Here is a 26,514-nt window from a genome sequence, read left to right as displayed (position 1 = left end):
GACTCAACGACAGGGAGAGATTATAATGGTTCCCCTGTCACACACACAGATTGGACTCTCAATCAATTGTAGCAGTTTACAATCAATTTTGAATGGAAAAAAAAATCTACTGTGCGAATCATGAGTTTTTTTAAATAAAAAATCAACATGAGTTCACTTAAAGGTGAAAATTAGGTTAGCAGTGAGGTGATAACCCTACCAAATAAATCTGACATCATTCTGCAGTGGGGGAGCAAGGTCTCAAAGCATGGGGAAGGAAGGATGGGGTGGGACGAGGGTCTTCACGCCCAGTGAAGGAAGGATTTGGGGGTGGCAGTCTCCAAGTCTGCAGAAGGAGGGGAATTCTCCAAGCCTGGAGAGGGAAGTGGTTTGGGGTGTATGTCTATACCTGGGGAAGGGATGTAGCTGGAGACCTTGGGAGGTAAGGTTGAATTCAGGCACAGGAACATTCTGTTATCTTTCCAGCAGACTGGAGGGAGCTAGTCTGAGTTCTTGGTTGGTTTCGACTACCAGAGCTACACAAATAGAATTTGGCGAAGAATGGAGTGAATGGCAATGATTGTAGTTCTGAGACATTCATTACTGGGAGAGCTTTCCTTTAAATATTTTATTCACAATACATTGCTACCTTTTTCTCAATTTGCCCTTTTTCTCAAGTTGCTGCAATGTCTTGTTTTCTTGGGCAGTAGCATAGCTATGACCACGAACTGGGTTGTGGTGACTCCTGCTGAATTCCTGGCAAGCAACATGTCGTGGGGTTGCTGCAGGATCTTGTAGTCAGGTACCCTCGAACAGCAACCAGGTAGATGGGGTCTGTTCAGATGGAGGTCCAGGGTTTGACCCAGTGACTGCAAAGAAACAGTGACACAGTTCCGAGTCAGGATGCTACATGGTTTGGGGAGGAATTTGCAGATGGCAGCAGCCATTTGAAATGGAAGAGGTTAGGGAAACTACTGGGGAAAGTTCTGAAAATTCACTGTAAAAGAATTGTTCATTTTTGTTAATATCATAACTGTGGAAAGCTGCATATGATGTCTATTTACACACATTTAACAAGCTGTGATTACTTTCGAATCCTTGACAGCTGTCGCATGATCATCTATGAGTCAGGACTTGTTCCAAATTGCACCATTTGATTTTCATTGATGCCTCTGCAGTTTTGAGCATTTTACAGCAAAATCAGATACTCATTTTTTTTTTCTGATAGGGATGAAGAAACTATATTGGTTGGATTTTACTGCGGTTAGGAAAAGAGAGGATTTTCAATTTGAAAAAGGGATTAATGGAAAGAATCAATTGTTCATGTGTTTCTACTTCCCTGTGGTCTAAATAACAAAAATTGCTTAAGCAGTGTAAAATTTATATTTATCAGCATGTTTCCTATGACATTATTCACAATAATGTTTTTACTTGAAAATCCCAGCTTCTCTCAAGAGCTCGTGCTTGACATTAATGTTGACAGCTTTGCTGAGTGTGATGGACTAACAGCAGAATACCCAGCATTTTACCTGCTTTAGTACCCATAGCCTTATGCTGCCGAACAGTTGAGTTTCTGGTTAAGTCTGAATGATGAGAAAGTTCAGCACAGTAATATCATTGAAAGCCAAGGAGAGCTGGCTAGATGCTCTCTTGATTGCATTGGTAGTGGAGGGAGTGATGTTGAAGGTGTTGGTTTGGGTACCAAATTAATCAGCTGCTTATTTACTGGATGGTGGCAAACATCTGCATATCATTGATGTTGTGCCCATCCAGACAATTGGAGAGCAATTCATCACATCCTGGAGACTGGGGAGTCAGAAAGTGAATTAGTTAAAAAAAATTCAAGGAATGTGGGTACTTCTGGCTGGTTCGTTATTTATTGTCCATCCCTAGTTGCCCTTGAGAAGACGATGGTGAGCTGCCTTCTTGAACTGTGCAGTCCATGTGCTCTAGATATACCCACAATACCATGAAGGAAAGTGTTCCATGGCTTTTACTCAGCAACACTGAAGTAAATATATTTCCAAGTCAGGTTGGTGAGTGGCTTGGAGAGAAACTTGCAGGTGGTGGTGACCCCATGAATCAGCTGCCCTTGTTCTTCTAGATGATACTGGTCATGGGTTTGCTCAGGTGTTGCCTACTCAGCATAGAATCCAGCCTCTGACACAGTTTTGTAGCCATTGTATTTATATGGCTTATCCAGGTTAATGGGAACTCTAGAATGTTGGTAGTGAGGGGTTGAGTGATGATAACGCTGATGATGTAGAGGGGCAACGGTTGAATTCTCTTTACTGGAAATAGTCATTGCCTGGCACTTGTGTGATACAGCTGTAACTTGCCACTTATCAGCTCAAGCTTGAATGTTGTTCAAATCTTGCTGCATTTTGACATTGACTGCTATTGTATATGAGGACTCAAGAGTGGTGTGGAATGTTGTGCAATCATTAGCAAATATCCCCACTTCTGAAATTATGAAAGGAGCAAAGTCCTTGGTGAGGCAACTGAGGATGGCTGAACCTAGAACACTACCTTGAGGAACTTATACAGTGATGTCCTGAGATGAGACTAATGGTTACCAAGAACCACAACTATCTTTCTTTGTGCAACATATGAGTCAAACCATTGGAGAGTTTACCCCAATTCCCATTGAATCACATTTTACTAGGATTCCATAATGGCACGTTTTATCAAATGCTCGCTCAATGTCAAGAAAGTGTGCCAGAATTATGTTGTTGTTTCTTCAGTTATTTTACTAAGATAATTAGATATTTATGAATACATTTTCATGTTAAATTTTAGTTTCAAAATCTCACTCAATTGCAAGTTTCTATAATAGAACCATAACTACAGATTTATGTAGAAATAAGGGTAGTAATTCTTAGAAATTAATAAGCTACTTAAGTGGCTCATTGATCTGATCTGGCCCAAGTTAATAAAATGGAAGTTGGCTTTGTTGTCTAAGAGTAAACCTAATTAATTCAGAAAGTTTGAACTCAACATTTCAGGTTTGAGGACGAAGTCAAACACTTTTTCTCAACATTGAAGAGGTAATTTTCTCATTCTCCGCCGATTTCATTTTCTCACTTGTCATTATTCCCAACACACCAGGGAGGGGAGAAATTGTTGCATTGTGTCCAATATCAGACATATTCTGCTTTGGAACACATATACTAAATAATTCTAAGCATGCTAAAAATCACACGAGAAACCCATTTTCATATTATCAGTAAGGCTCATTTGTGTGTGCTAGAATCTACATTTATTCATGCAGAGGGCCTTGTTCGCTAAGTGTAATCGTTCCAGATATTTCCAATGAGGAAAAAGCATTGGAGAGAACCAATCCCCTCTGCATCTGTTTGGCAATACCCTGACCAATGAGCCAGTTAACTGGACACTTAATAGAACCTGCTCCATCTCCATGCCAACTCAAGTCCAATCAATCGGCATTCTTATTTATGCTGTATAAATTGATTAGATTAGATTCCCTACAGTGTGGAAACAGACCCTTCAGCCCAACCAGTCCACACCGACCCTCCGAAGAGTAACCCACCCAGTCCCATTTCTCTGGCTAATGCACCTAACACTATGGGCAGTTTAGCATGGCCAATTCATCTGACCTGCACATCTTTGGACTTGTGGGAAGAAACCAGAACACACACAGACACAGGGAGGAGGTACAAACTCCACGCAGACAGTCACCCAAGACTGGAATTGAACCTGGTGCTGTGAGGCAGCAGTGCTAACCACTGAGCCACTGTGCCACCCTAACTGTTCTTTCTACTGTTGGTGTTCTTGTATTTCAGTTTTGACACATGCAAGACAATAATTTTTGACTTTATGTCTCTCCTTACCATTGTTTAAAATGATACCAGTGAAAGGCAATTATTATAAGAGAACATTTAAAATACTGGGATTACTTTCAATGGAACAATAAGTGTGAAACTATGCAAGAGATTTTAAAATTGATCATGAATAGGGGAACAAATTATTTGTTATCATTGAATCATTTGTGGTGAAAACCATGAATTAAAAATGGTTATTAAGAGAAGAAAGAGAAAAGTTAGGAGAAATGTATTTATTTAAATATTTCGGAGACTATGAATATATTACGATTGTAAGTAGTTGAGGTAGAAATCATTGCATACTTTCAGGGAAAAAGACAAACATTTGAAATAGAAAGTTACAAGGATATGGCAATAGGGTGCACAGTGGGATTTGTTTTGGATTGTGCTAGCAATGAGCAGTTCTGTACATGATTGACCAAGTGACCTCTTTCTGTGCTCAGAGATGGGAAAAATGGACCATCAAATACAGTTCTTTCTTGAATCCTATCTCCTTCTGTTGAGCACAGCGCAATTTTTGTTTCAGAAGTCAAAAGCGTTCATGCTCTCGTAATCCTCCTGCCTGCAGCAAAGTGTTAACTACTCTTGAAAGGATGAAAAGCTGAGGAGATATCTTGTAACATTTACACAGTAAGTGGTTTGTGAGAGCATCAGCTTAATTTTTATTTTCTGAAAATTATTTATAAATGAATATCTTCTGACAATGATGAATATGCTAATTATGAGTCTGACATTATTACCTCCTATTTCATATTTCATTTTGAGAAGGCAAATTTCCAGCAACATTTTGCATTTCACACAAAGCAGATTGCAAGTAAAGGCACTGCATGGTTTTAACCAAGTCTTTGATCCTTATAGCTACTCTGTCTAATCAATGTGAACAATGTTGAGCAGAGTCATGACAAAGAGAGCAAGGTGGATTGAAAAGATGAAGAAAGCTTGTTCAATACAAGGATTTTTCTAAGAAAAGACTTTAAGATATTTTGATTAATCAGTGGTCCTGTGAGAACCCAAGTTTGTAAATAGCAAATTTTTTTACATTAGAACTTGAACAGATGTTATGTCTTAAGAGATTCAGAGGGATTTGGGGTAAATGAAGCTTTCATCTGAGCCCTCGGGAACCATTTGCTCAAAGGGATGTGCACTACACAGCACTGTATCTGTCAGTTTGTGTCATGTCAGACACACTGACTATAGCCAAGCACACGGTTGGTTGCCATCGCCCGAAATCAGACTGTTTTACTTAGTTGATAATGCTTGTTACAGATGAATTTCATTCAGAAACATTCCATGGATTTGTCAGACTAGAATGATAATACCATTGTGACGTACAGACATGCCAATGACCTTTTGAAATAGCTGGCTATTTTTGCTTGTCTTTATTTTTAGCAGCTAGGGAGTTTAAGTGCTACAAAGTCATCATCATTTGGGTGAATAATGCACTATTTTACTGTTTGCGTCACAATCTTAAGCTTCCTGAATCAGCTATGTTTCTTGCGAACAGCAAGAAATGCACTAAAATTGCATTATTGATAAAGGAACACGCTGATATTACTTTAGGCATGACTAATGGTAGCTTTAAACAATAAGTGAGTTGTTTACACTTTGATGAGCCAGAGAAAACATGCGTTTTAATTGGATCCATGCTTACATCTGGGAATCTATTTATTGCCTTAATACTGGTGTACACTGCTCTGGGAAAAATGTAAAAGCAAGCCACATGATTGGTCTTTGAATACAGAAATGCATTTGTTTTTCAGTAGTTACATGGGTACAATGTGCTTATCACTTTAATCTTTATCTTTCCATTGGTTTTGATGTTACAAAATCCTTTCAAACACCATTTGCAAAAGGTGCATTTGAACCATTCTCTTGTTTTCTGCTCTTTAATAGTTTAAACATTTTGTAACTTGATTTTTTTTGTGCAGCATTGAATTACACCAAATTTCAAATCAGCAGCTTCTCGAAAAAACGTTTTACTTAACTCAGTCGGTGCTGAAAATTCTAAGCCCAAACGACTCATAACAAACGTACATATACATTGGCAGTTTTGCCATGACATTTGTCCTTATTTATTCAGAAGCGTGTGTCTTGATGGTATTCATGACAATGAAACTATTGCATTACCAACTGCTCCTGAGTAATCAAGAGTAAAGATGTGTTTAAATATTTATTCTTACTGAAACACATACTTCTTGTCTTAATGCTGAAGATAAACTCATACCATCTCTAGTGATATTTGAATCCTTATAAACAAATGTAAAGATATTTTACATGTGGATCTTTTAACCTCTTTAAGAAAAACCATTGAGTTTTAAATTGCTCCACAGTCCATTTGCTCATTCTTATTGAGGCAAAACCTACATCTACACTCTGTTATATAGACTCCAGAGATTATTTTAACTGTTGTTTAGTAAAACAGGTGGAATTGTATAGAAAGGAAAACAGGAAGGAGTTCAGCAAGCAACAGTCAATCCAATAACCATCTATCTTAAACCATTAGTAAAAGGTAATATTACTGACTCTGACTTTAACATGTGGCTGTGACTCTGACTTTTTCGAATGTTTGTTGGACTGGCAGCTTTGATTCTGCTGAATAAGAAAAGAAGAGCAAAATTTAAAGGTTGGATTAAGACAAAGCAATATGTATTGAAAATATAGATAATAAGATTTTTGAGAAGCTTTGTAACTCAGGTTAAGGTTCTGGATGTAAGTTTGTTTGCTCAGCTGACAGGTTTGTTCTCAGATGTTTCATCACTATGTTAGGTAACATCATCAGTGAGCCTCTGGTGAAGCGCTGGTATTCTGTCCTGTTTTCTATTTATGTGTCTTGGCCTCTTAAGGAGAGTCATATTATTTCGGGGTTTTTTTTTCAGAGATTGGTAAATAGGGTCCAAATCAATGTGTTTATTGATGGAGTTCTGGTTTGAATGCCAGGTCTCCAGGATTTCTCATGCATGTCTCTGTTTGGCTTGTCCTCAATGGGTGTGTTGTCCCAGTCAAAGTGGTGTCCTTCTTCATCTGAATACTAGTAATAGTGGGTCACATCTTTTGGTGGCTAGTTGGTGTTTGTGTATCCTGGTGGCTAGTTTTCAGCCTGGATGTCTGATGTAGTGCTTATTACAGTCTTTGCAGGGTATAGAAAAAGAACTGGAAGTGATATCACCCACTTTAAGAGAGCAAGGCACATAAATAGAAAGTGGGACAGAACACTAGTACTTCACTGGAGACTCATTGATGATGTTCCCCAGCATGGTGACAAAACATCTGAAAACCAATGTGCCAGTTCAGCAAGCAAATTTACAACCCATTGACAATAAAACTTCCATGTCTCTTTCCAATGCTCTTATAGTCATACAATTGTGATTTTCCATTCTTTCAGCTAGCAAGGATTGTAATGATACAAAGTAATCTTAATTCCATTGCCACCAGAAAGAACCTGCAGTAGCAGAAGACACACAAAATGGTAAAATGATCAATGACTATAATGAGAGCTTGGCAAAGATAATAAGATAATAAAATGTCAAAAATAAACAAATCCCTGGTGGTGAGACAGGTAAATATAAATAATCAGATGGATGTGAAGCTGTAGGGTGATGCTTCAAAAGTTACAAAACAAGTTGTAAACCCAACATAGGTAATTATTGCAGCTTCACCTACATATTGAGAACAATCAAAGTTCTGTGCAGCAAAAGTAACCCATAGAAAAGAATGTTTAAAAATCATAATTGGCTATTTGGCTGCAAGGGCCACAGTGGTGGTGTTGGTGGGGAAGGAAATCAATCAGATGCAATTCTGAGTTTTTAAAAATTTTACAACAGATGCCAGGGATCTGCAGAGCATCAGAAGCTCACCAGCGATGCAAGTTCAACAATAGTTAAGAGGTGGTTGAATATCAAAGCTATTGAGAGCAGCACTGGAAGTTTAAGAGGCATTAAAACAAGGAACTACCAAGTGAGTGAACTCATTAGTGACAGCCTATGGTAATAAGGTGCAACACATATCGTTGGAGTTTGGGGATGATTCGGATTTGAGCACAACAACTAACTGTAGATCTTATCAGATTTTGATTCCTCTGGTGAGGAGTTGACTGAGAGAGAGGAAGAGGTTGAGGGAGTAGGGCTGCATTACCCAGACGGGCAATAGGAAATGTGAAAGAGATGGGCAGATATGGCCATAATTGGTGGCTCATTGTTGTAGAAATTGCAACCTGGTTAAAAAGATCAGTGAGATTCTACAGCATGGAGATATTGAATACCAGTGTCCATGAACCCAGTGTTGTCCAGTGGTGTTAAACAGCATGCAATGCTGTGGTCTGATTTGATGCCAGTGAAATGAGGTGGTCACCCATTGACTGTGCCAGTGAGTCTCAGAACACAGGTTGTCTACAGAGATGCAATATTTCCGCCCTCTTGTTCTCTCATAACACCATGTAATTGTGTTCAATACAAAACATTGATTTGCTAATTATGCCACCATCACCAGAGAAAGAAGTACACCCTAATTGATATATTGGTAACTGGTGACTGCTGATCTCATCTGTGACCTAAAGCAGCCTTCTTAATGAAGTTTGCTGGTTTCTTCCTCCCACAGAATTGGCAAAGCACTTCCCAATCTGTCTTTGGTACCTGGAGGAGCAATTCGAAGGAGGCATTATTATACCTGACTGTCTCCCAGTCTAATTGCAGTCATTGTTTGAATTCAACCCTTTCTTCCTCTCCCATCCAGGTGTATCTTTTGGTGATGCCTTAAACCTAAATGCTGCATCCCTTTTCAATATGAAACCTGCAGTTGGGACCGCCTTTCGCCCACCATTATTGACCAGCTCCAATGTTTCATGTCTCTGTCGCATCAAGAGTTTCTTCCATGTTCCACCACTTCCAAACTGAGAAGCCAGGCCCTTGAACTTGGCCCCAATATTGGTAAGTCCTCCCATTTGGTAAAACTTCAACCCCATTATTCTGACCATGGTAAACAAAATTGAATGTTTCTAGCATTGTTCATGGTACCTTCGGGGACTCCCCACTATGTCGCAGTATGCAAATAACACACACGGAAATGGAAAGTCATTTTGCAGCTAATCATTCTGGAATGATAATACCACACCACTTCGGTATCTCAAGTATAGCAACAAACATTTCAAATTTATTTGTGATTCCAATTAAGTTGCAAGTGCTGTGCCCAATAAGTTATAAAATTATTAAAACTGGTATTTTAAACACTTTGCAGCCTGCCACTGCATTTTTACATCACTAAATTGAATACAATTTTAATGGAAAATAACGTCATATTTATGTTCATAACTCACTAAAAATGAGCCCTACAGAACAGAATTTTTCTAGGTTGAATTTTGATCTGTTCAATTATCTAATCTCAATCAGCAGTGCCATTAAGAACACTGCAATTTTCTTTGGTGTCCTTGATTTACAAACAAGTAACTGTGCTCCATTATGCATATGTATCTGTATTTAACACATGAAAGCACAGAATGATTAAAGATAATTTACCATATAAAGTATTCCCCTTTGCTGACCATGTACAATCTCCCAACATTAGTGAAGGGAGACCCAAAGTCAAACTGTGTGGTGATATGCTGAGTGCTACAGTCCCCTTCATGGGCAAAACACAGAAAGATTACCAATACTAGTACACTTATTACCAAATGCTTCAGTAACCTCAACTAGTGATAGTGGAGTATGAATCACATCAATGCTTTGAATTTAACACAACTACATGGTGTTATTACAGAAGTATTGAAATTGAGCTGTTCTGTGTTGACTACCTGAGACCTGAGACTCTCTGTCAATGAGGATCGCACAGTTGAATATTTTTAAATTGCCTTTTATAAAAATGAACTGGTTGTGCACTGTGTAGTGGAAGGTATTTTAAATGACGTTTTTTGCAAACCTGGTAGAGAAGGAAAGTCAAATCGTTATGATGTGGTCATGGTTAATTGTGAATAAATAGTACTTTCAAATAAAAGAAATAACAAAGCAAGATTCTCTTGCCAATGGCAAGGTGGGAAAGGTATTTAATTGAGTAGATTGTGTTTGACATAAATCCTGTTGTCTTTCTACTTCCATTAGAATTATGGGTGGATGGACAATGGTCAATCTCCCCACCCCACCCCACCCCACCCTACCACACCACAGATTTGATACACCACAATGGTGTGATATTTTGATGATTTGATATGCCAGAGTGGTATGACACTTTGATGATTTGATATGTCACAATGGCTTGATATTTTGATGATCTGATATGCCACAATAGTGTGATATTTTGATGATTTGATGTGCCAAAATAGCATGATATTTTGATGATTTGATATACCACAATGGTGTGATATTCTGATGATTTGATACACCGCAATGGCGTGATATTTTGATGATTTGATATACCACAATGGTGCGATATTTTGATGATCTAATACACCACAATGGTGCGATATTTTGATGATCTGATATGCCAAAATGGTGTGATATTCTGATGATTTGATATATCACAATGGTGTGATATTCTGATGATTTGATACACTGCAATGGCATGATATTTTGATGATTTGATATACCACAATAGTGTGATATTTTGATGATCTGATATACCACAATGGTGTGATATTTTGATGATTTGATACACCACAATGACATGATATTTTGATGATTTGATATACCACAATGGTGTGATATTCTGCTGATTTGATACACCACAATAGCATGATATTTTGATGATTTGATATGACACAATGGTGTAATATCTTGATGATTGATGTCCCACAATGGTGTGATATTTTGATGATTTGCCACTATCACACTGTGATAATAATGCCATCTCTCATAATGTAAAAACAAAATTTAGGTCACATAACACTGAAAAGTGCAACAAATTTGTATTTAAGCACCTAATGTCTACATATGTACATGACAACCATAGGTTCTTGCATGTCTTGGCTCAATTCAGATGCTTCCTTCAATGTGTCATGCTGCAAAAGAAGAGAACTCTGAAAGCTTTATACTATTAGGTCACATACTGTGGTATAGCGGTGATTTCATATACATGTCCCTTAAAGGTACATTGCACATTTGTGGCAACTATTACGACATGGGGTAAACTCTCCTGCTTAATTTAAAACACAGGAAAGATTCATCCTGTGCAGTAATCTCTGAAAATTTGATCGGCCAAGAACTAGTTAAAGTAAAAATTAATAACTTTATTTCTTAAAGTATATCAGAATAATTAACTAACCATTTAGGAGTCCTTCCTCTAACCTATCTTTTACCTTCCTTTCTATAATACTAGTCTGATAAAACTCCCAATTCGGATTTAAAAACAATATTTCTTATCTCAAAACTAGGCCTCTTTCAGTTTTCTCTGAATTCTTGTCTTCTTCTTGGGAAGTCTGCTTCATAGATTATTGATCGATTAAGATTCTTTTAAGGAGAACTATTTTCTGGGCAGTGTGCAGATGTTGGTTTGGCAGTTCTCGTCCAAACTATGCAATTTTCCTAAGTCTTATACCCCCAAAGCATCGGATTGTGTAATTGGCTTTTAAGATTGTCAATATACTCAATTCAAACTTGATTGGAATTTGGTATTTTTTGGGGAATAATTTAAACTGATGGATCTAATTTTTAATCTGTTTTGTCATTTCCAGGCAACCAGCTACCCCAATAGCTGGGCCACATGTTACATTGTGTCTTATTGAGAACACTTTTTTGCTATCACTGCGAGCTTTTAACTCTCTTAAAAGTACAGCACACCCACATCCCCATAACACCTCACCCTTAAGAAAAAGTGAACCATCTTAATGAAAAGATGGATTCATTTGTTTCTCTACATATTACCCTAATATACAGATAACTCTAAGCAACTTCTTCCTATATTATATATAAAGAAACATTAAATAGAGACAAATCTCATCTAAATTCTATCAGTTAAATCTGCGATAACGCATCTGTGATTACATTCTTCTGACCCGCAACATGTTTGATTTTTAAATTAAAAGTCTGTAACATAGGACTACAACAAAATTATCTTATATTCTTGTCTTTAAAGCAGTCTAAAAATATAAACCGATTGTGATCAGTGTAAACAACCTTCTTCGACGCATTGTTTGTGACATACACATTAAAATGTTGTAAGGCCAGTCCCAAACTCAATAGTTCCTTTTTGATTATTTCCTCTGGTGGATGTTGATCTTCTTTGAAAAGTAACCAACTGGCAATTCAATCCCATCCTCATCTTCCTGTAGGAATATAGCTCCAATTCCTATGTCACTAACATCGATGGTAACTTTAAAAGGTTTTGAAAAGTTTGGTATAATTTGGTTTGGTGGTTAATATTGATTTCAAATGTCTGAATGCCTCCTGGCATGGTTCTGTCCACCGAATGTTTGTGTTCTTCTTCAGCAAATCGGTCAATGGTGCCACTACACTGCTGAAGTTTGGAAAAAACTTCTGAAAGAATCCGCTGAGTCCTAAGAATCAAAGCACTTCTTTCTTCAAGGTTGGTCATGGAAATTCCTCAATGACCTCCATCCTTGCATGGTTCCGTGGGGTCAACCTTCCATGACCGATGTTATGTCCCAAGAATGTCACCTCTGCTTTCGCACATTCTGTTTTATTTAAGTTTATCTCCAGTTTTGCTTCTTGTTGTTGTTCAAAGAGCTTTGCCCACTGTACCATGTGATCTTTCCAGGATTTACTAAAGATCACTACACCATCCAAATAGACTGCACAGTTTGGTAACCCAGCCACAACTCTGTTCATAAGTCTCTGGAATGTGGCGGGTGTGTTCTTCGTTCCATAGGGTATTACCTTACACTGATATAGCCCATTTGGGGTTACAAACGCAGACATTTCTTTCGCCGTCTCTGATAAAGATACCTGCCAGTAATCACACATTAAGTCCAACTCAGTGATGTAACTGGCTTGTCCGACTTTCTTGATACAGTCCTCCAATCTAGGAATTGGATATGAATTTGATATTACATCGGCGTTGACTTTCTGATAATCCTCGCAGAATCGCTGAGTCTCGTCTGGATTTGGGAACTAAGACAATCAATAAATTCCACTCACTCTGGCTTGGTTCGAATGATGTCCTCGTTGAGCATGGCCTCCACCTCCATTTGGACCTGTCTGGCTTTGAAAGAATTAAACCGAGAATGTTGTTTTATCGGAGCAGTAATCCCTACATCCACTTCATGTACAATAGTATTCATCTTCCGCATCTGATTCTTACATATGTCCTTGTACTGCAGTAACAAATCTTTCAACTGCATTCTATGCTCCTGAGATAGATAGCTCACTAACCTATCCCATTTCTCAAGGACTTCTTCACTTTTTAATCTATTTTGAGGCACACCGGAATTCTCATCAACTGGATTTGTATCCTCACTCTGTGGGGCAGCATTAGTCCTGAGTTTTTCTTTAATTAATTTCAAAGGGCCTCTCATTTAGAGTAATAGAGTCCAACTCATCCATGCCAACCAGATATCCCAACCCAATCAAATCCCACCTGCCAGCACCTGGCCCATATCCCTCCAAACTCTCATATTCATACACCCATCTAGATGCCTTTTAAATGTTGCATTTGTAATAGCCTCCACCACTTCCTCTGGCAGCTCATTCCATACTTGTACCACCCTCTGTGTGAAAAAGTTGCCCCTTAGGTCTCTTTTATATCTTTCCCCTCTCACCCTAAACCTATGCCCTCGCGTTCTGGACTCCCCCACCCCATGGAAAAGACTTTGTCTATTTATCCTATCCATGTCCCTTATGATTTTATAAATCTCTAACAGGTCACCCCTCAGCCTCTGACAGTCCAGGGAAAACAGCCCCAGCCTATTCAACATCTCTCCCAACAGGTCAAATCCTCCAACCCTGGCAATATCCTTGTAAATCTTTTCTGAACCCTTTCAAGTTTCACAACATCTTTCCCATAGTAAGAAGACCAGAATTGCACACAATATTCCAACAGTGGCCTAACCAATGTCCTGTAAAACCGCAACATGACCTCCCAACATCTGTACTCAATGCTCTGACTAATAAAAGAAAGTATACCAAACTCCTTCTTCATTATCCTATCTACCTGCAACTCCACTTTCAAGGAGCTATGAACCTGCACTCCAAGGTCTCTTTGTTCAGCAACACTCCCTAGGACCTGACCATTAAGTGTTTAAGTCCTGCTAAGACTTGCTTGCCCAAAATGCAGCACCTCGCATTTATCTAAATTAAACTTCATCTGCCACTTCTCAGCCCATTGGCACATCTGATCAAGATCCCATTGTAATCTGAGGTAATGTTCTTCGATCTCCACTACACCTCCAATTTTGGTGTAATTTGCACACTTAGTAACTAAGACTAACTTGCCACCGTCCGGTAGCATTTGTATCCTGGAACATTAAGTTGCCAGTCCTGTCCATCCCTGAGCCAGGTTTCTGTAATTGCTGTGATATCCCAGTCCCATGTTCCTAACCATATCCTGAGTTCATCAGCCTTCCCGGTTAGGCCTCTTAAATTAAACTGTATTTATTTCAATGTATCAGTCCTACCTTGTTCTCTGCTTTGTTCCTGCCTGTCTTGACTATTTGACTCGCCTTTGTTCTCAACTGTACCAGTCTCTGATTGAAATCTTTCCTCACTATCAGGTCCCACCACCTCCCCACCTCCCCAACCTCCCCACCTTACTATTTTAAATTCTCCCGAGCAGCTCTAGCAAATCTCCCTGCCAAAATATTAGTCCCCTTCCAATTTAGGTGCAATCCATCCTTCTTGTACAGGTCACTTCTACTCCCAAAACAGCTTCCAATGATCCAAAAATGTAAATCCTTCTCCTGTACACCAGCTCCTCAGCCATGCATTCATCTGCTCTATCCTCCTATTCCTGCTCTCAGTAGCTCATAGCACCAGGAATAATCGAGATATTACTACTCTTGAGGACCTCCTTTTTAAATTCCTGGCTAACTTTCTGTAATCTCCCTTCAGAATCTCAATGTTTTCCCTTCCTATGTTGTTGGTTCCAATGTGCACAATGCTTCCTGCTGCACTCTCTCACCCTTGAGAACATTCTGCACCCTCTCTGAGACATCCTTGATCTTGGCACCAGGGAAGCAACACACCGTTCTGATTTTTTGCTGTTGGCCACAGAAATGTCTGTCTGTACCTCAGACTAGAGTGTCCCTTAACACAATTGATTGCTTGAAACCCAACATACTTCTCATTTTATTCAAGCCAGTCTCAATACAAGAAACTTGGCTGCTTGTGCTACGTTCCCCTGAGAATCCATCAACCGCTACATTTTCCAAACCAGCATACTTGTTTGAAATGGGGATAGCCACAGAAGACTACTGCACTACCTACCTACCTCTCTTACCTTCCCTGGACCCATCTATGTCACTTTATCTGAGATTTCCCCCCTTCCTATAACTGCCATCCATCACATCCCCTTTCCTTTGTAAATTCCTCATTGCCTCTAACTGCCTCTCCCACCAATCCATTTGATCTGATAGAATTCGCAACCAACGACATTTATTGCAGATATAATCCTCAGTAACCCGTACACTCTCCCTAAACTCCCATATCCAACAAGAAAAGCATATCACTCTACTAAGGGCCATTATTGCTTCTTTATCTACCAGACCAAGAAAATAGTACTGAAAATGTGTTGCTGGAAAAGTGCAGCAGGTCAAGCAGCATTCAAGGAGCAGGAGAGTCGACGTTTCAGGCATGAGCCCTTCTTCAGCTCATGCCCAAAACATCAACTCTCTTGCCTCTTGGATGCTGCCTGACCTGCTGCGCTTTACCAGCAACACATTTTCAGTCTGATCTCCAGCATCTGCAGTCCTCACTTTCTCCTACAAGAAAATAGTACTGTCTAATTCATCTACAAAACACTGCTCCAGATTAAACTCATACCTATGGCTTATATTTTATGTTTAATCAAGAGACATAGCTCAAAAAAACATTTAATCAAGAAAGAGCGTACTCTACTCACTACTGCAGACATATTTTAATGTCACGCTTAAAATCCATTTACCTGCTTCTGTGCTGTGACCTCTCCCAGACAGGTTCCTCCAAGATCAGTTGCGAATTTCACTGTTTGTTCATTTTCCCAGATGCTCTCCAATGTCCAGCGATACATGAATTCAACAGCAAAGGCAGTAACTGCTAACTCTGTCAGTTAGCAATATGGATTTCTTTCTCTCTCGCTCTGTCCTGCACTGACCTCACCACAAGCTTCCTTTGTCTGTTCTTCTCCCTTTTAAAAGTGCTGTTGTTTCGACTTTTTATTTTCTCCAAAGTTCCAAAATAATGCAACAATGAATAAAACAGTAATTGCAGCTCCTGCAATTTGAGAAAATCACCTCCAATACCTAAAATACCTCAAAAAAAGAGCAGCTGTTACAGCCAGAAATTTTTCCCATCCTCCATCTTGGATTACCCAGAATCATGACCAAATATTAACCCAAAGGGAGTAAACTGAGTAGATTCATTTGGGACATCTCTAATGGCAAACAATACAAATGTGTAATCCTGAGAGTATGCTTTCAACATGGTCATCAAGGTCTGATGACATCATTCTAAAGTTCCCTGGGATTCAGGATGATATGCATTGGATTTAAAGTGCTGTCTACCGAAGCTATCCAAAACCTTCCTAAACAGCCTACCAGTAAAATTTGACCCTTGGTCAGATTGAATCTCTCTGGATAGCCGATATCATGTGAAGAAATCTACTAACTCTTCTACTACCCTTTTTGCTTTGATACTCCGTAATGGAATTGCCTCCAGAAATCTGGTAGACACATCTATTATGGTTAACAAGTGCTGGTTCTCACTTTTAGTTCTCAGGAGAGGACCTACACAATCAATTATAACCCATGATAAAAACAATGACTGCAGATGCTGGAAACCAGATTCTGGATTAGTGGTGCTGGAAGAGCACAGCAGTTCAGGCAGCATTCAAGGAGCAGCGAAATCGACGTTTCGGGCAAAAGCCCTTCATCAGAAATAAAGGGCTTTTGCCCGAAACATCGATTTCACTGCTCCTTGGATGCTGCCTGAACTGCTGTGCTCTTCTAGCACCACTAATCCAGAATACCAATTGGCATGTATGACACGTTCAGCAAAAGTTAACCACATCCTTGTGCATTCCAAGCCAATTAAAATGTTTTTGTACTTTAGCCTGAGTCTTTCGTACCCCTCGGTGACCTTCTACAGGAAATTCATGTGCTACCCGTAACACCTCCTGTCTGTATGCTACCAGCAACACAGTCTGGTGCACTTCAGCCCGTTTCTCCTCTGCATTAACCTGCTGTGGTCTCCATTTCCACCTTAGGATTATTGTCTGAAAGATACTATCCTCCAGAATATTCTTTGCCTCCTTTTCAGAATACGCATCCACATAAAACTTTTATCATCTTGTCTTGCTGTTACAAGTCTCTTAGTTTTTCAGGAGTAAACACTTGTGTCTGACCTCTGCCTGTTCAGGTTTTTCCTGCACCATTATGTCAAACAGGATATCCGTTAATTGAACCTCATCTCCTTCATCTTTCTTTTTACTTTTTGCTTCGTGCTGTGACTTTTGATAGTGGGATCTGATTACCAAATAGTGAGGGAAAATACCAGGATATTTGTATTTTAACTCCTCAATTTCTTGGTCTTCCTTTGGCTTCTTCACAACAAGGTGTCTCACTCCCACCTAGATCCTGCCAAATCATTCCCAAGCACAAACTGAATTCCTGGAACTGACATTCTGTCAATCACTCCCACTGTAATTTCCCCAGTCTTAAGTTGGCACTCAAACCTTATCTACATAGGGGAATGCAAAATTTCTGTCCATCTATCCAACAAATTACCACACTCTCAGGTAACAGATTCATTTATCTCTTACTATCAGCGACTGGTTAGATCCTATATCTCCCAAAATTATCACTTCTTGTCCTTCTCCCGTGTTCTTTCTGAGAAAACTTTACCCACAGAGGCGAATTCTTTGTAGAGACTAGGTACGGACTCCATACCGTGTCCCTGCCTAGGTTGTGCACTCTCCTACTGCTCCTCGGCTCTTCTAAGGTCTCCTTTACTACCTTCACTGATGCCACTGGCTGAGCTTCTTTTACCACACTTTTCGCACAGTGCCTTTCGTTAATGACCAGTACTGTGTCTCTACGTATTCCACCTTCTGGCAGTGAAAACACCTTTAGAACATAGAACATAGAACAGTACAGCACAGAACAGGCCCTTCAGCCCACTATGTTGTGCTGACCACTGATCCTCATGTATGTACCCTTCTGAAACCACCGGCACTGTAACTTTCTGTGCCCCACTCTGTTGCAGTGAAAACACCTGATGCCTTTCATCTCCTACCCACCCTCTTGGGCTTCTTCAACCTGTGGTAAAATCTTTCCATTGCTCTCTACTCTTGGTTTTGTAGTGTAGGATCTCCCTTTCTCCCAACTTCTATCCTTCACAGGATGAAATTTTGGTCGGTAGCTTGTCTTATGCACCAGCATGTACTCACCTGCTAATTCTGCTGCCTGTCTCACTTCCTGAACTGTCTGTTCCTCCACGTGAATTCTTACCATCTCTGGAAGTGAGTTTTTAAACTCATATAGCAGAATAATCTTTCTTAGAGCCTCAAATGTCCTATCTATTTTCAAACAACAATCAAAATGACTATGCTTAATTCTTTTGAACTCAACATAAATCTGACCTGGTTCCTTCTTTGTGTTTCTGAACCGCTGTCTATAAGCACTTAAAGTAGTCTGTTTAGTCTCTTCATATCTCTTGACACCTCATTAGACAATGTAACAAATACCTCACGAGCTCTGTCAACCAGTTTAATCTGAACTAGTATTACCCGTAAATCCTTGGACCATCCATCTGCCTTGCCAATTTTCCAAATGAAATAAAGAAGGCTTCAACATCTTTCTCATAAAATGTGGCAGAGTTTTGATATATATATATATATATATATATATATATATACACCTTCTCTTTTAATCTCTATCCTCTTAACTTGACTTTGCTGACTAAGTTGCAACTTCTCAAGTTCAAATTCTCTCTCTCTTTCTCTCTCTTCTCCCCTCCCTTTCTTCTCTCTCTTTGATCAACTAAGAACCTTCTCTCTCATTTTCCTCTCTCTCCCTTTCTTCTCTCTCTTTCTCTTTCTCTTATTTCTGTCTCTCTCTTTGTTTATCTTCCAGCTCCATTTTCCTCAATTGTAATTTAAGTTTTTCTACCTCTACTGTACTTGTCTGTTTCTCTGACATACCTAAGTGTTTGAATAACTCTCTTATAATTTCAGATTTACTTTTGTCCTTAGTTAAACCCATATCTAACTTATTTGTTAACTCTAAAAGTATGACCTTTTTCTTTCCTTCTAAGCTTTCTTGGCAAATTTGAGAATCATCTTCAAATCCCAGAACCTCTTCAATAGTTATAAGAGCCATTTCTCTCACTTTTAATTTTATCAACCACAAATCACCAAAATTAAGCAAAATGCCTTACCTACATTTAATTTAAAGATGTAGGACACTAACCTGCAAGTGTTTAAATCTGCTTAGATAGTTTGTAACCCCCAAATCTATTCAAATCTGTCTAAACTGGTTCAAATCCTGGATAAGCACCCAAATCTGTTATGACATGGGGCAAACTCTCCTGCTTAAATTTAACTCAGCAACACAAAAAAAGTTTATCCCATGCAGTATGCTGTGAAAATTCGATAGGCCAAGGACTAGTTAGAGTAAAGATTAATAACTTTATTTCTTAAAGTATAACAGAGAATAGTTAACTGACAACTATTTACAAGTCCTTCCTCTAACCTATCTTTTACCTTCCCTTCTATAATGCTAACCCAGTAAAACTCCCAATTAAGATTTACAAAACAACACTTCTTATCTCAAAACTAGGCTGCTTTCAGTTTTCTCTGAATTCTTGTCTTCTTCTTCTTGGGAAGTCTGCTTCACGGGTTACTGATAGATTAAGGTACCTTTTAAGAAAGCTATTTCCTGGGCAGTGTGCAGATGTCATTGGCTTGGCAGTTCTCGTCCTAACTGTTCAATTTCCCCTGGTCTTATACCCCAAAGCACCGGATTGTCTCATTGGCTCTTAAGATTGTCAATATATTCAATTCTATCTTGATTGGAATTTGATATTTTTTGCGGTATAATTGAAACTGATTGGCTTAATTCAACTCTGTTTTGTCATTTCCAGGCAACCAGCTACCCCAGTAGCTGGAGTACATGTTACATTGTGCCTTCTTGAGAACACTTGGTGCTGACACTGCGAGCTTTTATCTCTTTTAAAAGTGCAGTATACCTTAATCTTCATAACAGCAACACATTACACAACATCCCCTTTTTTCACAAAATTCCCAAACAGATAAACAATAGTGACCATAAAAATGTGTTGTCGATTCAACAATTATATAAACATGCAAAATATGAGAAGTTAACAGGATTATTAATTCAAATTTCAATATAATGTCTTGGATGTTTGACAACTCATCCTGATTGGGTGATTGTATGCCCATCTGCAAAGATTTGCCTTATTTTCAGTTAGTCCAAGTTGCCTTGCTGTCGGGTGCCCTTCTGCAGCATCACTGTACACTTATTGTTACCAGAGTTTTCTTTCTCTCTGAATGCATGATTGGTGCATTGCTCATTCATTTCAGCTGGCTTTTGCTCCTTCACAATGTAGCACCATGATTGGTAATGACTTCACATTATCTGGGCAGATTTCATATTTTAGAAACATTTGCTGATATCCAGGTGTTTGTGACTCATTTTCTGACTCATGCTGTCTGTCTAGTGCACAGTTGTGGTAGTTCTCTGCCAGCTCACTGGTAATGCATCTCTTTCATTCTGCTTTGTTGTTGAAGAAGAATGTACTGTGTCTCAAAATGACTATGCAATTGGTTGTAAGGCAAAATCATTTGCACTTGCATTCTACAGATAAATTGTGTTGTGAATGATTCTCCGTAAATGGTATATTGCAAAAGTCTTGTTTTGTTACTCAACAGTCGAAGAGGTTGGATTTGATGGTACGTATCTTACATTTTGCGGGATGATTTCAGGATGGTTAGAGGGAAGATGATGTATTATGGGTCACTTCCCACATATTACACAATTCTTGCAATAGTTTTCCAGTGAACTGAGATCGGTTGTCAGACACTATCCATTCTGGTATGCCAAATAAGATGAAAATATCAGTCATTGTTTCAGTATTGGTTATACTTGTTAAGTTGCTAAGTTGTTGAACAATGGGAAATTTGGAGAAGTAATCTTTTGGATGTAGGTTTGCTCGCTGAGGTGCAAGGTTCCATTTCCAGATGTTTTGTTACCCTATTAGGTAACATTTTCAGTGGGCCTCAGGCAAAGCAATGCTGAAAATTCCTGCTTTCTACTTACATGTTTGGGTTTCTTTGGGTTGGTGATGTCATTTCCTGTGGTGATGTTATTTCCTGTGGTGAAGTCACTTCCTGTTCCTTTTCTCAGGGGGTGGTAGATGGTGTATAACTTGATGTGTTTGTTGATGGAGTTCAGGTTGAAATGCCATGCTTCTAGGAATTCTCATGCATGTCTCTATTTGGCTTGTCTTGAGATGGATGTGTTGTCACAGTCGAAGTGGTGTCCTTCCTCATCCGTATATGAGAATACTAGTGGTATATGATAAAAATGTCTTTTTGTGGCTAGTTGGTGTTCAGTATCCTGGTGGCTAGTTTTCTGCTTGTTTGTCCAATGTACTGTTTGTTACAGTTCTTGCCTGGTATTTTGTAAATGACATCAGTTTTGCTCATTGTCTGTACAGCGTCTTTCAAGTTCATTAGCTGCTGTTTTAGTGTGTTGGTGGGTTTGTGGGCTACCATGATGCCAAAGGGTCTGAGTAGTCTGGCAGTCATTTCCGTGATGTCTTTGATGTACGGTAGGGTGGCTAGGGTTTCTAGAAGTGTTTTGTCTGCTTGTTAATGTTTGGAAATGAACTTTGCAGCTCAGCGAGCAAACCTACATCCAAGACCTCAACCTGAGCTACAAATCTTCTCAAAACTCGCTAAGTGATCTGTCATGAAGGTTTCATTTTTCTTATTCACAAATTCATTGCAATTACTGCCCAAAGAGTAGAAGAACATTATGCAGATATTAAAAATCCATTTGTAGCTTAAGAGGGGAGTTTTGATCTTTGTACAGTTTGGGCCATCTACTCAATGCAGCAGGTGCAATCATCCTGGGACCTGGCCTCGATCAGATTTCATAGTCATACCCTTAGATTTGACAAGTAATTGCAGCAAACTGGTGAACTCAGTAGTGCTTTACGGCTGATCATATCTTGTGATTTATGATCCATTTCAATTGTGAACTTGTTGCCAATTAAGTCACTGTGAAATCACAGGATGCCAAATGCAAGAGGTGATATCTCACACACTATAATAGAATGGTTGGCTCCACTGATGACAGGACTTTCAATCCAAGAGAATAGACATTTTACCTTGCAAAAGGCAGATGCTTAGGAGTTTTTTTGCATTGCATCTACTTCCAGAACCCTGTCTTTCCTGGTTATGTTCTATTGTAATAGGCATGATTTTGTCAACAGAGGTTGTTTGACAGAATCAAAAACATAATGCGGGTCACCTTGATACTCATAGGGAGTATCTTTCTTGAGCAAATCTTTCAGTAGAAATGACTTTTCTGCAAAGTTGAAAAGTCCAAGGAAGCAGTCCAGTTACTCCTTTACCTGTGAGATTTACTTGTTGAACAATGAGAAATCTGGAAAAGTAATCTGTCACAAATATTTCATTTTCCTTATTCACATGAGTTCATTGCAATTTCCAACCAAGGAGTTAGAAGAACATCATGCAGATATAGAGAATCTATTTGTAGCTCAAGAAGGGCTTGATCTTGCTTGGATCAGGACAGACTCCATGGTTGAAGTAAATGGACACAAGAAAAGTTTATCTAGCTGACATTGATCTGCACTTCACATTGTTAAATGCCAATTCATGCTGTTGTTGCTGTCATTGCTAGGTGCAGGTATGCGCAGCTGTTGACCCATGACCCTATCAGCAATGCTAATACAGTCAGCTATATTTTCAATACTTCTACCCTTGTGCTGTTGGAATAGGTCTGGGTAACTGATTGCCCAATTGGTAGTACTGTCCAAATGGTGAGTGAAGTGTTGTGAGCTCTTGGGACTCTTTGTCTTAGTGGATCACCTGTAGCCATGTTTCGCATTGAATGTGGAAAAGAACCTAACAACAGTATATTTAGGACATAGTTATTTCACTGTGAGTATTTTATGTGGATCCCTTTTAAGTTAGAGGTTGAGGTGCCTTGGATCTAATAGTGCCATGTTTTTTTAAGACACAAGTGATGGAACTACATCAAACGTGTGTTGGTTGACATTCAGAATGAGACCATTTTGAACCATCTCACTCATTTCTACTGGAAGCTTCTCCTGAACTTGCACATGGCACTTCCTTTTGGGATTGATGAATGGAATTGCATAATCCTTGAGATCTGCCCTACCACAGTGGGTATGGTTTGAGTCTTGTGAATGGTTATGATGCTGAAATCTGTGCATGTTGTTTTCCTGCCACCATCAATTGATGATTTTACAAATCCAAACTCAGCTTGCATTTTGACACTGCACTGTGATATGTCACCATATGGAATTGAAAATCTGAAATAAGTTGTGAGAGCTCTTTAAGAGATTGTAACATGAAGTGCCACTGTTTGGGGTACATATCTTTTTAGACACATAGTAATAATATATTGGTGTAGCCTCTGTACTATTGTGGCTTTCTTTGTATGCCGACCTGCCTTTTGGAGACATCCAAAGGTTGCTGGTCATATACACTTTTGTTGTCTCATACCATTAACATGAAAGACTTGCTCATCTTCCAAAGGTTGCCTTTTGGTTTGCTTGCTGTTCATTTCATTGATATCTTTGCATACATTTGGATGAATTTCCATGCTGCTCACATGTGGTGTTGGACCTTATTATTCACCAGGGTCTCGTACCAGGATTTGGTTTGACTTTTGAAGCATGATTTTGTGAACATGTGAATAAAAAGTAAATCTAAGCGACATGGCCTTTCAAGCCTGCTCCATGATTCAAGAGATCATGACCAATTTTAATCTCAACTCTACACTTCTGCATTTCCCCAATAATGTTTCATGTCACTGGTTATCAAGAACCTGTCCTCTGCCTTGAAAAATATTTCATGATTCTGCATCCACTGCCTGGCCCCCAACCCTCTAAAAGGGCTTTCTAGACACATGCATGCCTATTGTTCTTTGGTACCAAATGCTTTGCAGATTAGAATAGATTCCCTCCAGTGTGGAAATAAGCCCTTCAACCCAACAAGTCCATGCCGACCCTCCGAAAAGTAACCCACCCAAACCCATTTCGCTCTGACCAATGCACCTATCACTATGGGCAATTTAACATGACCAAGTCACCTGACCTGTACATCTTTGACTGTGGGAGAAACTGGAGGAAACCCACGTAGACATGAGGAGAATGTGCAAACTCACACAGGCAGTCACCTGAGGCTGGAATCAAAACTGGGACCCTGGTGCTGTGAGGTAGCAGTGCTAATCATTGAGCCACCATGCCAACTATGAAGAAATACTGGACAACGTCTGAGTAGATGTCTGAGTATAACTGACAGATCCTGATGATTTACTACATGTTGTAGAAATAGTGTTTTTGCATTCAAAACATGTAATTGACTTTGGCTTAGCACATGGTGACTTCATGTTGGCATCCATCTTCCAGCAAGGCATCAATTTTATGGCCTTTTTTATTTGCCCAGAAGATCTTTCAAGAAGGACTTTGATCACTGTCAAGGCAGGTACCAACACAAGTATGTAAAGTTTGATTGAAGATTTGCAGCTCGGGTATCCGTTGTTGTGGTTCTGCTCGCCGAGCTGGAAGTTTTTGCTGCAAACGTTTCGTTCCCTGGCTAGGGAACATCATCAGTGCTGTTGGAGCCTCATGTGAAGCGCTGCTTTGATGTTTCTTCCGGTATTTATATATAAATACCGGAAGAAACATCAAAGCAGCGCTTCACACGAGGCTCCAACAGCACTGATGATGTTCCCTAGCCAGGGAACGAAACGTTTGCAGCAAAAACTTCCAGCTCTGCGAGCAGAACCACAACAACAAGTATGTAAGTTAGCTCACTGAGCTTCAAGGTTTATTTTCAGAAGTTTTGTCACCATATAGGAAACATCACCAGTGAGAGTCTCTGGTGAATTGCTGGTGGCATGTCACACCTCTCTATTTATAGGTCTTGGTTTCTTTAGGTTTGTGATGTCATTTCCTGTTCTTTTTTCTCAAGGAAAGGTAGATAGGATCTAAATCGATGTGTTTATTGAGTTCTGGTTCGAATACCATGCCTCTAAGAATTCTCATGTATGTCTTTGTTTCGCCTGTCCTAGGATGTGTGTGTTGTCCCAGTCAAAATGGTGTCCTTCTTTGCCTCTATGTATAGAAACTAGTGGTGGTGGGTAATGTCTTTTGGTGGCCAGTTGGTGTTTGTGTATCCTGGAGGCAAGTTTCCTGCTAGTTTGCCTGGAGTGTTTTTTACAGTTCTTGCATGGTATCTCGTAAATGATGTTAGTTTTGCTGGTAGTATCTAATGGATCTTTAGGTTCATCAGTTGTTGTTTAAGTGCATTGGTAGGTTTTGTGGGCTACCATGATGCCAAGGTGTCTGAGTAGTCTGGAAGTCATTTCTGATATGTCTTTGATGTAAGGTAATGTGGCCATAGTTTTTGGCTGCATTGTGTCTGTTTGTTTGGGTTTGTTTCTGAGGAATCAGCAGATTGTGTTTATTGGTTACCCATTTTTCTTGAAAATATTGCGTAGATACTTTTCTTTTGCTTTTCATAGTTTCTGGGTGCTGCAGTGTGATGTAGCTTGTTGAAATATTGTCTTGATATAGTTCCTTTTGTGGGTGCTGGGATGATTGCTTCTGAAGTTAAGTATTCGATCCGTGTTTGTTGCTTTTCTGTAGACACTGGTTTGAAACTCTCCGTCAACTGTACATTCAACTGTCACGTCTAGGAATGGGAGTCTGTTGTCATTCTCCTCTTCTTTTGTGAATTTTATGCCTGTCAGGATATTGTTGATGGTATTGTATATTTCCTCTAATTTGGTCTGTTTTGTGATGACAAAGGTGTCATCTACGTAGTGGACCCAAAATTTGAGTTGAATAAATGGGAGGGCAGCTTGTTCAATTCTCTGCATTACTATCTACCTTCGCTTGAAAAAAAGAACTGGAAATGACATCACCCACCTTAAGAAACCAATACCTATAAATAGAGAGGTGGGACATATCTTCATCGCTTCACCAGAGACTCTCACTGATGATGTTGGTGACGAAATTTCTGAAAACAAACCTTCAGGCTCAGCTAGCTAACTTACATACTTATCATCAACCTGAGCTACCAATCTTCTCAAAAGTTACCAACACAGTTACCTTTCTGTGAGTTCTTCTTCAGAAAAACCACAGTCATGCTCTTTGCTGTGGTATCTGGCACCAAAGTAGAATCATAGAATTTCTACAACGCAAAAAGAGACCTTTTGGCCCATCGGGCCTGCTCTGACCCTCCAAACAGCATCCCATCCAGACTCAGCTCCCCTACACTATCCCCATGACCCTACATCTACCATGGTTAATCCAATTGTCTT

The sequence above is a fragment of the Hemiscyllium ocellatum genome, chromosome 22, assembly GCF_020745735.1.
Source record: "Hemiscyllium ocellatum isolate sHemOce1 chromosome 22, sHemOce1.pat.X.cur, whole genome shotgun sequence".
NCBI lineage: Eukaryota > Metazoa > Chordata > Chondrichthyes > Orectolobiformes > Hemiscylliidae > Hemiscyllium > Hemiscyllium ocellatum.
The sequence above is the reverse complement of the archived record's forward strand: the minus strand, read 5'-3'. Positions refer to the sequence as shown.